Here is a 14,581-nt window from a genome sequence, read left to right on the forward strand (position 1 = left end):
CTCAGAATGACTTGGTCGAAATTCTACACTTGGCCGTTGTTTGTACCGTCGATTTGCTATCCACTAGACCTACAATGAAACAAGTTGCTCGACGGCTGAAGCAACTTCAACCACCATCATGTTAGTTACATGATAAAGCATCTGTCGATTAACATAGTGTTTTGAGGAAGGTGAAGCTCTCGGTTATTGTCTTCAGCCACCGTTAGATAGAGTTATAAGGTGTAGTTATTGCCACTTTGTAAATTGCAACACAGGTCTTCCCCAATTTTTCTGATGCTATTTGTCCTATAGGGGGTTCACTGATTACTCTGCAAAAGAATGCAGGTATATGTATATTTTCTCTTATCCAAGCTGTACAATTATATCCGAGTTCCATTTGTTGTCCAATAAAAAAAGCATACTTTTCAGTCTAGACAGTTCAGTATCATGTACATTCTTCGACTCTTTCCGTATTTCAATAGTTTTATATTTTGCATGAAATTTCGTTTCTTAAGCTCCAAGTCTGAGACTCTTTCCGTCTTTCACTAGTTTTATATTTTGCATGAAATTTCTTGTCTTAAGCTCCAGGTCTAGTCAAACAAGTCCAACACTTCTGCCATGGCATCTTCTTCCACTGTAAAGACCCTTGAGAATACCCAAATCAAGCCATCTTCTGAATCACCAAACTCTGCCAGTCAATCCCCCCTTTCACTCACTTTCTTCGACACTAACTGGTTCAAAATTTCACCAGTTGAGCGACTCTTTTTTTACAACCTCAATGGCTCAACCCGTGCATATTTCAGCTCCCAAATCGTCCCAAAATTCAAGCAATCCCTTTCTGTGGCACCCCACCATTACCTCCCCATCACTGGAAACCGCAAGTGGCCATCAAATGCCCCCAAACCCTTCATTTACTACGCTCTAAACAACGGAGTTTCACTCATAGTTGCCGAGTCTGATGCAGACTTCGACCGTCTCACCGGTGATGGGATAATCGAAGCTCTCGAGTTGCATCCTTTGATGTCCCAGATGATTACATCAGATGATTCGGCATCCATTTTGTCTATTCAAATAACCCTTTTTCCTGATAAAGGGTTTTCTATTGGGATCACAGCTCACCATATATTTCTTGATGGTAAAACTAGAACCATGTTTATGAAAACCTGGACTTACTTGTGCAGGCAAGGGACTGAACAAAACTCGGAGCTGCCACCAGAACTAATCCCATCTTTTGCAGGAAAATTATCAAAGATCCTAGAGGGCTTGACCTTGATATCCTATGCTTGAACCAACGTGTTGGGAAATAAATGAGTAATTTTCCTATAATCAGATTAGTGAGAATGCGAAATAAAAGCGGAAAAATAATACCCAAAATTAATAATAAAGTTCAGCCAATTATACATACGTCTCCGGATTGCTGCAGATCTTTTACTAAAGAAAGAAAATTTATAGGTGTTTATAAAACACTCACAACTCACAAGAAAACTCTCTAAACTCTTTAGTAATGGGAGAAAGAAAATGATTTGGGATGATTTGAGATGATTTTGAAGCTCAATGGGTTAGGGTATTTATAGTTGAAGCTTTAGGACTAATCTTATAAATATCCTAAAGCACAATGACTAAATTTATGATTTTACCATTTTCAAATTGTCAACAATTTCTCCTGCCAACTTGCACCACCGAAAAATCTGCTAAAATTCCACCGAAAATTGCTTTGACAAATACAATGTGCAGTGCCTCCTTGTTTGACAAAAGCCATGTGAAAGCATGACTTTCAACAATCTCCCACTTGAAGACTGGTTTTAATCTGTCTTCACACCTCGATCAATGCAGCAGTATTTCTGTTCTTGTTATTCTAGCATGCCAGCTGAACACAACTTCAGTTTGTCTGTAGTCACTGCCTTGTAAACCCACTTGTTATTGGGAAGTTTCTCAGTGGTTGTCTTGTCCCTCAACGTCTTGGATCTCTTTGACTCTTGTCCACTAGTCTTTCAAGGATTGTTCCTCACTTGAATATCCTCAGCAGGCCCCTGCTTCGACCATTCTCTTAAGATGGTCTCTGAAGCCATGTTCTCTACACGAACATGCTCGGCAAACTCCTTGGACACAGACAACTCTTCTTGCACTTGGCTTCTACTCGCATTGGCAGAAATGAACCTTATTGAGCCAACTCTCAACGCCTCTTCGATCTTGGGTTCGTCCTCTTCTCTAGACAACTCGATCTTGGGCTCATCCATCACCTTGGATTACTCGGCTCTCCTCGGGTAATTTGGCAACACTTCTGGAATCTTAAGTCTGCGCCCCCTCGTTTGCTCGACTCTTACCCTCGGCTTAGCATCTTATACACTTGAACTTGTGCCAAGACTGCACACATCTTCACCAGACTCACCATTTGGTTCATCATTGAGTGGATTTTCTCTGCCACTTGAGGAACAATATTCCTCATCCTCTGACTTGTCTTCATCATTGAATCTCTTGCTGTTATCATCGGCTTTCGGCTTTGCTTTGGAAGTCTTGTTCTTCTTGAATCCAAATTCTTTGATGGACTCAGCGATTGTCAAAGCTTTAGACAACTCCTTGACTTCCCTTCGCTCCAACACTCTCTTCGCTCATGGCTTCAATCCGAACATGAAGGTGAATAATCCATCTTCTTCAGTCAAACTTGGGACTTTGAGCATGAGTCTTCTGAATCGGCTCACATACTCCTTAAGTGTCCATTTATGCCTGAGACGCCTCAACTTGGACCACGCCTCTATCCTGTCATACTGTGAGCGGACTTGTTCACTTTGCACCCTCGGCTTGACAACTTTATCTCTTGCTATCGCATCGGGTCCTTTCCTGTGCACGACTGCTTTGACATTTGCAGTCTCGTCACGTCTCGATCTTGGATTGACTACTTGAGAACTTGTAGTCATACCATGTCTTGTTCCTTGCCTGGCCGCATTGATCCCTTCAACTGGACCAAGTCTTTTCCCTGGCTTGGCAGCTTTAACACTTGCAACTGCGCCAATTCCTGCTACTTCTCCTTCTTCCACCCTATTCATGATGGTTGTAAGGCGACGCTTCTCGGGACATCCTCTAATCAAATGAGGACCATCACAGAAGTAGCACTTCAATTTTTCCTTGCTCCCATTCTTCTTTATACCGGATTTAGCCTTGCCATTTTTTCCCGATGGATTTCCTTGGCTACGAACAGTCGATGGCTCACCTTGGCCATTCGAAGAGCTTTCTCTACCATCTCCCTACTGCACCTTTTCCCGGTCTCCACCACTGTTGCCACTATCTCTGGGCATGAGCCTGGACGACACATTGCTACTTGGCTTGTCACTTGCAAGCTCAGTCAGCTTTCCGGCTACAACTATGGCATCCGAAAGTCTTTGGGTATCACCTTGCTCTCCCCCGAGCATCGCCTCTGGTATAAGTTCTTCCAAGAAGGACCTAAGCGCACCATTCAACTTCTCAAATTTCACATTCCCTTCATCTGCAGCCAGCGTTCCCACTCGAATATGACTTCGTTTGGATCGTTTCTGACAATTTCTGCGAACCACCGTGTATTAGAACACCTCCATCGACAAACTCGTATCGCCGACCAAATTTCACTATTCACAAAATTAACTATTCATGTGAATAGTAACCTCGCAGAAAATTTGACAAAATTCACAACCAAAAGCTCTGATTACCAGTTGTTGGGAAATAAACGAGTAATTTTCCTATAACCAGATTAGTGAGAATGTGAAATAAATGCAGAAAAATAATACCCGAAATTGATAACAGAGTTCAGCCAATTATGCCTACGTCTCCGGACTGCTGCAGATCTTTTACTAAAGAGAGAAAATATATAGGTGTTTACAAAACACTCACAACTCACAAGAAAACTATTTAAACTATTTAGTAATGGAATAAAGAAAATGATTTGGGATGATTTTGAAGTTCAATGGGTTAGAGTATTTATAGTTAAAACTTAAGGATTAATCTTATAAATACTCTAAAGTACTAAATTTATGATTTTACCATTTTCAAATTGTCAACAATTTTTCCTGCCAACTTACACCACCGAAAAATCTACTGAAATTCTACCGAAAATTACTTTGACAAATGCAATGTGAAAGCATGACTTTCAACACAACAGATAGAAAATATCGGTAATAAAAGCTCGAAGGTTTCAGCATACAAGGGAGCAGCTCCTAATCTAGTCCGAGCCACAGTTACCATAACTACTGAAAATTTCAAGAAAATGAGACAAAGGGTATTGTCTAAATCATCTGATTGCTCAAAAACACAACTTCATTTGTCAGCATTTGTGCTTACGCTTGATTATGTAACTAGTTGCATAGTTACAGCAAGAGGTGGAAAAGGTGATGGAACTGTTGTTCTACGATTCGCTGCTGATTGCAGGCCGCGCTGTAGCCCACCTGCCACAGAAACTTTTTTTCGGAAATTGTATTGTTGTTCTAGTAGATATATCAAAGGCAGGTCAACGATGGCCGATGGTAGTATCCGGTCACACTTAATTTTTATTTTATTTTTTAAATTATTTTATATTAAATAATAATAAAATAATCAGTCGTTAGAGAGAAAACGAAGAGTAAACAAAATGATTCAATATGTAAAATTTAGTTAACAAATTAGAAAAATTGAGTTTACTCAATTTGAGATTTTAATGGATTGAGTCGAATAACATACAACTTCACTCGATAAGTTCGTAAACAGTTCATAATACTTAGTTCATAATGATTAAAAATATTTGTCACTTAATTAAAGTTTCTTAAATATTTATTTTTACCCATATTTTTTAAAATTATTAATTTGCACTCACATTTTAAGTTACTAATTGAAGATACTAATTTTTTACCCATATTATAAATATTATTATTATTATAATTATTATTATTACTATTATTATTATTATTATTATTATTATCATTATTATTATTATTATTAAATATATTAAATACATATATAAATAATATTAAATTACAAGCCCAGTTAACCGGCCCAAAACCCAAACCGAAACCCTAAACATTTAGGGTTTCAGTTAGGGTTTCCTAACCCTAATACCTAGCCGCCTCTGCCTCCAGCCGCCTCTGCCTCCACCGCTGCCACATCCCAACCGAAGGTTCCAGAAGCTCCAACGCCAGCCGTCCACGCCATGGCTAAGGGGTGAGTCACCACTGGTAGTCCGGTGACTCACCGAAACTCACTCTTCGGACTGGTCCGATGACCACACCGGTGGTGGCTATAAAAGCCACCACCCGAACCTGCAAAAAAAAACACAGAGGGACAGAGACAGAAAAGAGAGACAGAAAATACACAGAGAGAAGAGAAATACAAAGAAACAAAACACTACCAACGATCTCAACAACAACGCAGCAAAGAAACAGAAAAGAAAGAAAAAGGAAGAAGAGAAACTTACCGAGGAAGCCCGACCACCGGATCTCACCAAAACCTTCGAAAATACCGAAGGTATTTCTTTGGATTTGCTCCGATTGGGAGCTATTTAGGAGAAAAAAACACCGGAACCGTCCTTAGGACGGTCCGATCTACCCAATAGTATAAAAATAAAATTTTCCGGCCACCGGATGTGGTGGCCGGCGGTGACGGTCACGGCGGCAGACGGTTGCCGTCCGGTGACCGGCTTCCCTCCGATGAGGAAAGCTAGAGAGAGGCCAGAGCTCTCTCTCTGCTTGAGAGAGAAAGAAAAAAAATGAAATGAGGGCCAGCCGTTTTGGACCTTTTATAGGCCTTCCCGAACGACGTCGTTTCGGGAAGGACTCTACATGTAATTAAATAATAGTTAAACCCCGTCCGAAGCCATTCGAACTTGTAAACTTTACATTTTAGTCACTAAATCGAATTTATAATCTTTTTAATTTGATCTCTAAATTTTAATTTCATTTATTTTAGTCCTTTATGTTAAAATAATATATTTAGGATAAATAACAGATTTAATCCCTTAATTTTAATAAATAATATTTTAATCCCTAGTTTATATTTTTAATTTATTTTATTCTAGTATCCGAATTTTAGATAAGTTTATTTTAGTCACTAAAATTATAAAATAAAGAAATAGCATGTTTAATCCCTATAATTTTGATTAATTATGAATTAGGTTTTTAATTTTAGTTTTACTATAATTTATTCATTTATTTTAAATGTTTTCATTTTTTTATTGTTTTTAAATATATAGCTCCAATTGTATTTTTATTTTAATTTTACTTGTTTATTTATTTAAATATTTTTATAGTCATAAATATATATATAATAAATAAATATTTATTTCAAATAAATTATTTTAATATTTATCTTTCAATATCGAAGAAAAGGACAGTCTTAATACAACTGGATGTCCTATTCTGGTATTTTAAAATTAAATATTATAAAAAAAATTATTATTTAATTTTATGTAAATTAATCAATATCAAAGAAAAGAGCTGTCTTAAGGCACCTAGAAGTCCTTTTCTGATATTTTTTAAATAAATATTTTTTATAATTTTGAAATAATAGGATTATAAATTAAATATATTTTAAATTTTTAATATTTTTAATAATAGAGACAATTTATAATTAAAAAGTACCAATTTTGGGCGTTGTAGGGGTGCTAATCCTTCCCTAAACGTAATCGACCACGAATCCCTTTTTATTATTAAAAAGAACGAATTTTTGGTTATAAACGCAGATCAGTTCATTTTTTAATGAGTGTTTTCTTAAAACTCTTTTAAAAAAAAATAATCTTTAGGTATTCGACCTACCTGACCCAAAAGGCCGACGGCGACTCCCAAATTATTTTCAAAACCATTTATTCACATCAATTTCCCCGCCAAGTATAATATTTCGTGCCCGGACGAAAACCGGTTACGACAGCTTGGCGACTCCGCTGGGGACCTGGTCAAACTTTTAAAAATCAATTATAAACTGTCTCTATTAATTATAAATGAAAATTTCATATATTTAATTTATAATTTTTTTTATATACATATTATTTTTTATATAGTATTTATATATATTATTAATATTTCATTTTATTTGCAAGTATTTTATTTCATTATTTATTTTTCTGTCAAATGTTTGAACATTTCTCCTCACACACAACACTTGCATTACATTACATAAAGCTCTATAATTGAGTTGTCCCTTTTAAGTGGGAGTGAAAGCGACGTCTTCGTGAGAATTTATTCTCCGTGTCAGGCATAGAGAAATGTATCCCCTCGAATTGAACTCGATCCACTTTAGTCTGTGATGGACTAGGATTGAGGGTTAGCAACCCAAGGGGGCACTAACAAGGACAATTCGAGTACCTTTACTCTTAGATCTGAAACCCTGCATATAAAAAACCCTAGAAACTCTTCCGATCCGAAGTCATGCCGAAATTTTGTCTAAAATAGGTGTACACACAGGAGAAATGAATTCTAAACTTTCTTGTTTTATTTATTTTCTTTACTGATTAAATTACATGTATATTTAAATTATTTAAATTTAGAAAAGCATGTTTAAATAAAAATATTTATGTAAATGTTATTATTAAATTTCTTTATTATGTAAACTAATTTATTTTCTTTTTGTGTGTTCTTTATTTTTTCTGTTTGCATAGCATCATACAGGATAAAAGGCATTGATCCTAGTGTTAATTGTCTCATTGGAAAGCCTTCATCTATGGATAAAAAGTGTTCAAATCAAGTAATTCTAAACTCAGAAGTAAGACAGTGGGCTGAGGACTTACAAAGACAAGAAGGAGACAGCCTGCAGGATGATTATGTATCTGATTTGGCCAGTTATGCTCCAGTTTCGCTAAAAAGAAATGATATGCAAGATTTGCGAAGCATTTGGGAAAGTTGGGATTCAAACAAAAAATTGCAGTTTTATCAGACTTACGGAGACATCCCATATTTGCTCTATGTAGAAGTTGATGATGAATTACTCAGAGCCCTAATTCAATTCTGGAATCCAGGGTACAATTGCTTCACTCTCAATAAGGAGGACTTGGTCCCTACTATTGAAGAATACACAACTTTGCTACATATCGAAGGGGCTTTGGAAAATCGAATCTATTCAAAGTCAATTAAAACTCAACCCTTTCGAGTTAAATTAGCAAAGATTGCCGGGGTACGAGAAGAATGGGTGGCATCCCGTACAAAACAAAAAGGCGAAAGCGAAGGCATTGCTTGGACCAACATTAAAGAACTTATTCAGAGTAATCCAGATATTAAAGTACGATTCGATTTATTTGCTCTGGGTATGTATGGTATGGTCATCTTCCCAAAAGTATTGGGATATGTTGAAGCTGCAGTGGTAGATTTGTTTGAACAGCTACCGAAAAAGATTAATCCTGTTTCTGCAATCCTAGCAGAGACCTTCAGATCGTTAAATGCTTGTAGAAGGCTAGGAGGTGGACGATTCTCAGGGTGTACCCAGTTGTTATATGTTTGGATCCGTAGTCATTTCTGGAGGACAGAAAATGTTTCATACCGACGTTTTAATACGGATTACTCACCATTAAAAGAATTTCTGGAGCAGGAATGGCCGAAAGAAATTAAGAAAGATATGTGGATTAATGCCTTTCGAAATCTGCAAAGCAATGACATTGTTTGGCGAGCCCCGTGGCAAATACAAAGGGAATTCTTTTACAAATGTGGAGATTACAACTGGATAATGCTGCTCGGATTATGGGGAGGAATTGGATATGCACCACTTCTGGTCATAAGACAGTATGAGGGTCGTCAATTTGTACCTGTCACTGCTGGATTACAGTCGTCTGAATTCGCATTCCACAGTAAAAATTATAAAATAAGTATCATGGAAGCCGTTACAGCTTGGAAAACAACTTTTTGTATCCGAGCTAAAGCAGCAAAAGAAATGCTAACTCCTGATTATGAAGAATGGAGATCTGTCAGGAAAAATGAAAATATTCCTCTACCAGATCAAAAAGAGGATATCTCTATGGAAGATCGCATTAAGGTGGTTCCATCAGAGATTGAAATCCTGAGAGCTGAGTTTGAAGCAGAAAGAGAAGGCTGGATGAAAGAATTAGAGCAAATGAGACAAGATAAAGCTATGTTGGGGGTTGACATTGACTTTCATTCATCACAATGTGCAATGTTGAGAAAAGATAAAGAAAAAGTTGATGATGAATTCAGAGCATTACAGAAAAATTACCAGGAGTTATATAAATCCCGGAAAGCATCAGGATCAAGCCAAGCAACAATACAGATGACCAGAGAATTGAACATCGAGAAAAGACGAGTTGAAGATCTGAAAGGAAAGAATAACCGTCTACTCAAAAGCCTTGAGAAAGGAAAGCAAAAAATGGAAGATTTTGAGGTCGACAGAAGAGAACGAATTATAAAACACAAGGCTGAACACCGCGAGATCATGAATGAAATGCAAAGAGAAAGGGATCGAGTCAAAGATTTAGAAGAAATGAAGAATGACATCTTTAATAAATCTGAAGGTGAGAAAAATATCATGTTCAAGGGATTTGAATCTGAAATGAACCAGTTGATTGCTGAACTTGAAGTCAGAGGCCAAAAGATGGAATAATCCAATATTGAAAAAGAAAAATGGGAGTTAGAAAGAAAAAATTTCAACACCAGACTTGAGGTAGAGCAGGAGGTGGCTAGCAATTGGATGCAAAGATGCAGAAACAAGGATGTTCAAATCCAGAAGCTTAATCAAAGAACGCAAGAAGCACGAACAAAACTTGAAGAAGATCTGGATCAGTCTAGAAACAAAAACTCAGAGTTTAACGCTTACATTTTGCAACTTGAAGAATCATTATTTCAAGAAAAGGTTCGTCTAGGGCCTAATGATCTCAAAGAAAGTAATGAGGAAAGTGCTTCACTGCGAAGACACATTAGAGATCTTGAAAAATTTTTGCACAATTGTCAAGTCAGAATCACTGAGTTAGAGCAAACTCTTGAAGGAACGAATGAACAATGGCAAAAGTCAACTGAGTTCTATGTTGAAAGAAGTGAAGAAAGAAGTAATATGGTGTTCGAGGCCATGGTACAAATGAGCGAAGTTGCTAGATATGTTGGGGAACTAGCTGTTGAAGCCGAAATAATTGAGCATCACGTTGATCCAGTTTCTAAGTGCGGAAAGAAGGTGTCATGGTTAATGAAAGAAATTATAGAGCTTAATAGGAAAGTTATGCCTTATATGTAGTTATGAACTATTATAAAGAAACTTTTGTATGCCGATGAAAGTTGTTCTATGACAGTTAACTTTTTGGGATCAATACCTTTTTGGCATACATACATTTTGCATACATTCATCATTCATTTCATGATTTTCTTTATGAATAATTTTTATTATTAAGATAAAATTCATTAATTAAAATTTGGAAAAAATAATATTAAAAGATTTTTCAATCGCAGTTATTCTGGCCAAAAGAGAAATACAACATCACTACGGTACTAGACAAGCTACTAAGAGAATTATGGAGGATAAAATACAACGTATTGAGGAACAGCATAATAAAGAACAAGCAGAAATGAGAATGAAGCTGGAGAAAATTGAAGCCAATATTGCAAATTCACAAGACAGCATGATGCAGAAAATAGAGGACATGTTTAAAAGACAGGCTATCATTGGAAAAATACCTGAAAATCCTGTATCTTTCGACCAAGAACCTATGTATCCTCTAGGTTTTCCTCCAGAACCAATTTATCACTCTGATACTACACCTATACAAATCAATGCTCGTACATCTGCATTACAAGAAGCCAAACCACATGAAGATCAACAAGTGAATCCTGCATCTTCAAGCAAAAATCCGCTTATATCAGATGTGAAAATAGGGGATCTTAATACTGAGCATTTAATCCCAGATTTGAATGAGCTGAATGAGAAACAAAAAGTAAATGAAGAATTGACCAGACAGATCAAGAGCTTAGAAGAACGAATGAAATCTGTGGAAATAACTGAATCATTCTATGGGTTTGACGCTAGTGAGTTGAGTTTGGTTCCAGACCTAATCCTCCCCATCAAGTTCAAGGCTCCCGAATTTGATAAATATGACGGTACTACATGCCCTTCATCCCACATTACTATGTTTTGTCGCAGAATGGCAGGATATGTGAAAGACGAGAAATTGTTAATTCACTGCTTTCAGGATAGTTTGACAGGACCGGCTTTAAAATGGTATACTCAATTGACCAAAGCCAACATTAGATCCTGGAAAGACTTGGCTAAAGCATTTTTAGAGCAGTATCGCCACGTAACAGACATGGTTCCTGATAGATGGACTCTCCAAAATTTGGAGAAAAAGAATAATGAAACATTCAGACAGTATGCCCAGAGATGGCGTGACACGGCGGCCCAAGTTCAACCACCTTTGTCAGAAAAAGAGGCCACAGTAATATTTGTTCATACATTGAAGGCTCCTTATTTAAATCATCTAATGGGGAATGCAACCAGAAATTTTGCAGATTTGGTCATTTCTGGAGAACTCATTGAAAATGTCTTGAAAAGTGGCAAAATTGAATTAAATGAGGGGTCTAGTTCCAAAAGACCTACGTACCGGAAAAAGGAGAATGAAGTCAACAATGCAAATTCTTACAACAAGGATTCATCGAAAAGTGTTACAATAACCCAATCAAGGGTTAAGAAAGAGGAAACAAACACTAATCGAGCAGAGTCCAGAGGATCTCGAAAGGAAAATGAAAGGTTGTCTTTTACACCTTTACCAGTACCATATGCGGAGATCTATGATTCGCTGTTAAAAGCAGATGTCATACGGCCCTATCCTTTGGTTCCCATGCAACCACCATTCCCTCCTTGGTATGATACAAAGGCACACTGTGTTTACCATGAAGGAATCACGGGTCATTCTATTGAAAACTGTTTGGCATTCAAAAGGGTGGTTCAAAATTTGATCAACACTGGGAAGTTGGAATTCAATACACCATCTGCATCAAATTATCCATTGCCAAATCATGGAGATAAAAACGTGAATGCAATTCAGGAAGAGAACAGAAAGAAATCAAAAATTGACATTTCTGAAATTAAATCTCCGTTAGTTTGGGTATTCCAACAACTTTCTTTAGCCGGTATAATTCCACAACAATTCAGGCCAAAGCAGAATGAATGCAAGAATTATTGTGAATATCATCAGGAGAAAGGGCATAAAATTCAACTATGTCCTGAATTTAGGGATTTGGTGCAAAAATTGATGAACAACAGAGAAATAGAATTCTTTGAAGAAGAACCAGGGAAAAAAGAAGATGATGTTTGCTCATCAGAGGATTCTAAACCGAGTCAAAGAATAAATGATCCTGTGATCATTAATGTGAAATCATCTACGGCGATTCCTGCACCAATAAAGCCGAAAGTAGTTATCACCACTCCTCTACCATTTCCATACAAAGATACCCGCAGGGTACCTTGGAATTATACTACCAATGTTTCAATGGTAGGATGATCTGTTTCTCTAGAAAAAATAGAAGAGAAAATACAGAGTTTGAGTACAACATCGACGTCTGAAGCAATAAGCGAAGTCGGTTTCTTTACAAGAAGTGGGAGATGTTACTCTCCCGAAACATCCAATGCTTCAGAACAAGTGAAAGCAAAAGGAAAAGCCATGGCAATACCTCAGAAGGTATTTGATGATGAATCCCCTCCAGCATTCAATGAGCCTGTGACAGAAAAACAAGCTCAAGAATTTTTGAAATTCCTGAAACATAGTGAGTATAGTGTGGTTGAACAACTACATAAACAACAAGCGAGAATTTCTATTCTTGATCTATTGATGAATTCAGAAGCACATAGAAATGCTTTGATGAAAATTCTCAATCAAACATTTATCCCTGAAGATATATCCCTCAATAAACTTGACAGAATTGTGGGACATATAGCCTCTGACAATTACATAACGTTCACGGATGATGAAATACCAGAAGGCGGAATGGGGTCAATAAAAGCTTTGAATATCACGACACATTGTCATGGTCATGTGTTGCCAGGAGTATTGATTGACAATGGATCCGCTCTCAACTTAATGCCTCTAGTCACACTTCAAAGAATGCCTCTGGATCAATCACACAAGAAGAGTTATCAGAATGTAGTGCGACCCTTTGATGGTACTCAAAAAGAGGTGCTCGGGAAAATGGAAATACCGTTGTTAATTGGACCAGTCGTGTACAATATTGACTTTTTGGTGATGGACATCCACCCTACATATAATTGTCTATTAGGGAGACCATGGATTCATTCAGCAGGAGCCGTTCCTTCTTCATTACATCAAAAATTGAAATTTGTTATTGATGGACAACTAATATGCGTCGGTGCTGAAGAAGAAATCATTGCGTCGGTAACAAGTGATGTTCCATATATCGACACCAATGATGATGCTCTTGAATGCTCTTTCCGAGCTCTTGAATTTGTAAATGCAACCTTTATTGCAGAAGGAAGCAAAATTCCATATCCCAGATTGTCTGACTGCACCAAGATGACGGTACAACAAACTTTAGGCATCGGAGCTAAAGCTGGAAAAGGGTTAGGAAAGAATCTTCAAGGGATTTCAGTTCCTGTCAGTATAAAGATGAAGAAAGATCGTTTTGGGCTTGGGTTTAAGCCCAATTTTCAGCAAAAGAACAAAGAGATGAAAAGAAGATGTGAAGACAGAAAGGCAAAATTGAAAGGAGGAGAAATCCTTTGGAAACACATGTCATTCCCACAGTTGAAGACCATATTCAGATCAGGGGGAACAATTAATGTAGAACATCAGCTTGTTGAAGCCTTTAAAGAAGAAAAGTTGACGAAAGACCAAGACATAGTTGAAGAAGCTATGAATGGATTATTTATCAACATGATCATGAATGACAACAAGACTGGCAAATACTTGGATAGGATTCGCCCATGTTTTCATGGAGAAACACTCAACAATTGGACCACTGAAGATCTTTCTATAGTTTTTAATATTAACGCAGAGTAATATTCAGAACTAATCTTTATGTTTAGCTCAAAAATATGAAAACTTTTTGTTATATTGTAAAGGAAATTATGTTAAATATAAGAAATTTTCTTTAAAACTTTCAGATGGCAATCATTCTTTACATTTTCTTACATTTTTACATTTATTTATTCCATAAATTTACTATATTCTTTCGGAAATATGTCCGACTTAAATTTGCAGGTGTCACCATGTTAATAGCATGTTTATTCCTAAATTTAATCAAGAGATCAATTTAGAGCAACCTATATGTCTGGAAGAAATCAATGGGTGTGAGGATGAACTGGAATATGATGTTCCTACTGAACTATTAAGATTGGTAGAAAAAGAAGACAAACAAATTCTACCCCACAAAGAAGAGATTGAGACTGTGAATTTGGGAACAGATGAAGAAATAAAAGAGGTGAAAATTGGTACTACTCTGACAATCCAGATAAAACAAGAATTGATAAATCTCCTTCAAGAGTTCAAAGATATCTTTGCCTGGTCTTATCAAGATATGTCTGGTTTAAGCACAGATATAGTGATACACAAGCTTCCAATCAATCCAGAATATAAACCGGTCCAACAAAAGCTCAGACGAATGAGGCCAGAAATGTTGTTGCAAATCAAAGAGGAAGTGATGAAACAGATCAATGCAGGTTTCCTCCAGGTAGC

General features: G+C 36.8%; 1 pseudogene; it reads left to right on the forward strand.

Annotated features, from left to right (window-relative positions):
• The first annotated feature begins 597 nt into the window (after positions 1–597).
• LOC120208474 lies at positions 598–4,823 on the forward strand (annotated as a pseudogene).
• Positions 4,824–14,581: the final 9,758 nt, after the last annotated feature.

This window comes from Hibiscus syriacus, unplaced genomic scaffold (genome assembly GCF_006381635.1).
Source record: "Hibiscus syriacus cultivar Baekdansim isolate YM2019G1 unplaced genomic scaffold, ASM638163v2 tig00016563_pilon, whole genome shotgun sequence".
Classification (NCBI taxonomy): domain Eukaryota; kingdom Viridiplantae; phylum Streptophyta; class Magnoliopsida; order Malvales; family Malvaceae; genus Hibiscus; species Hibiscus syriacus.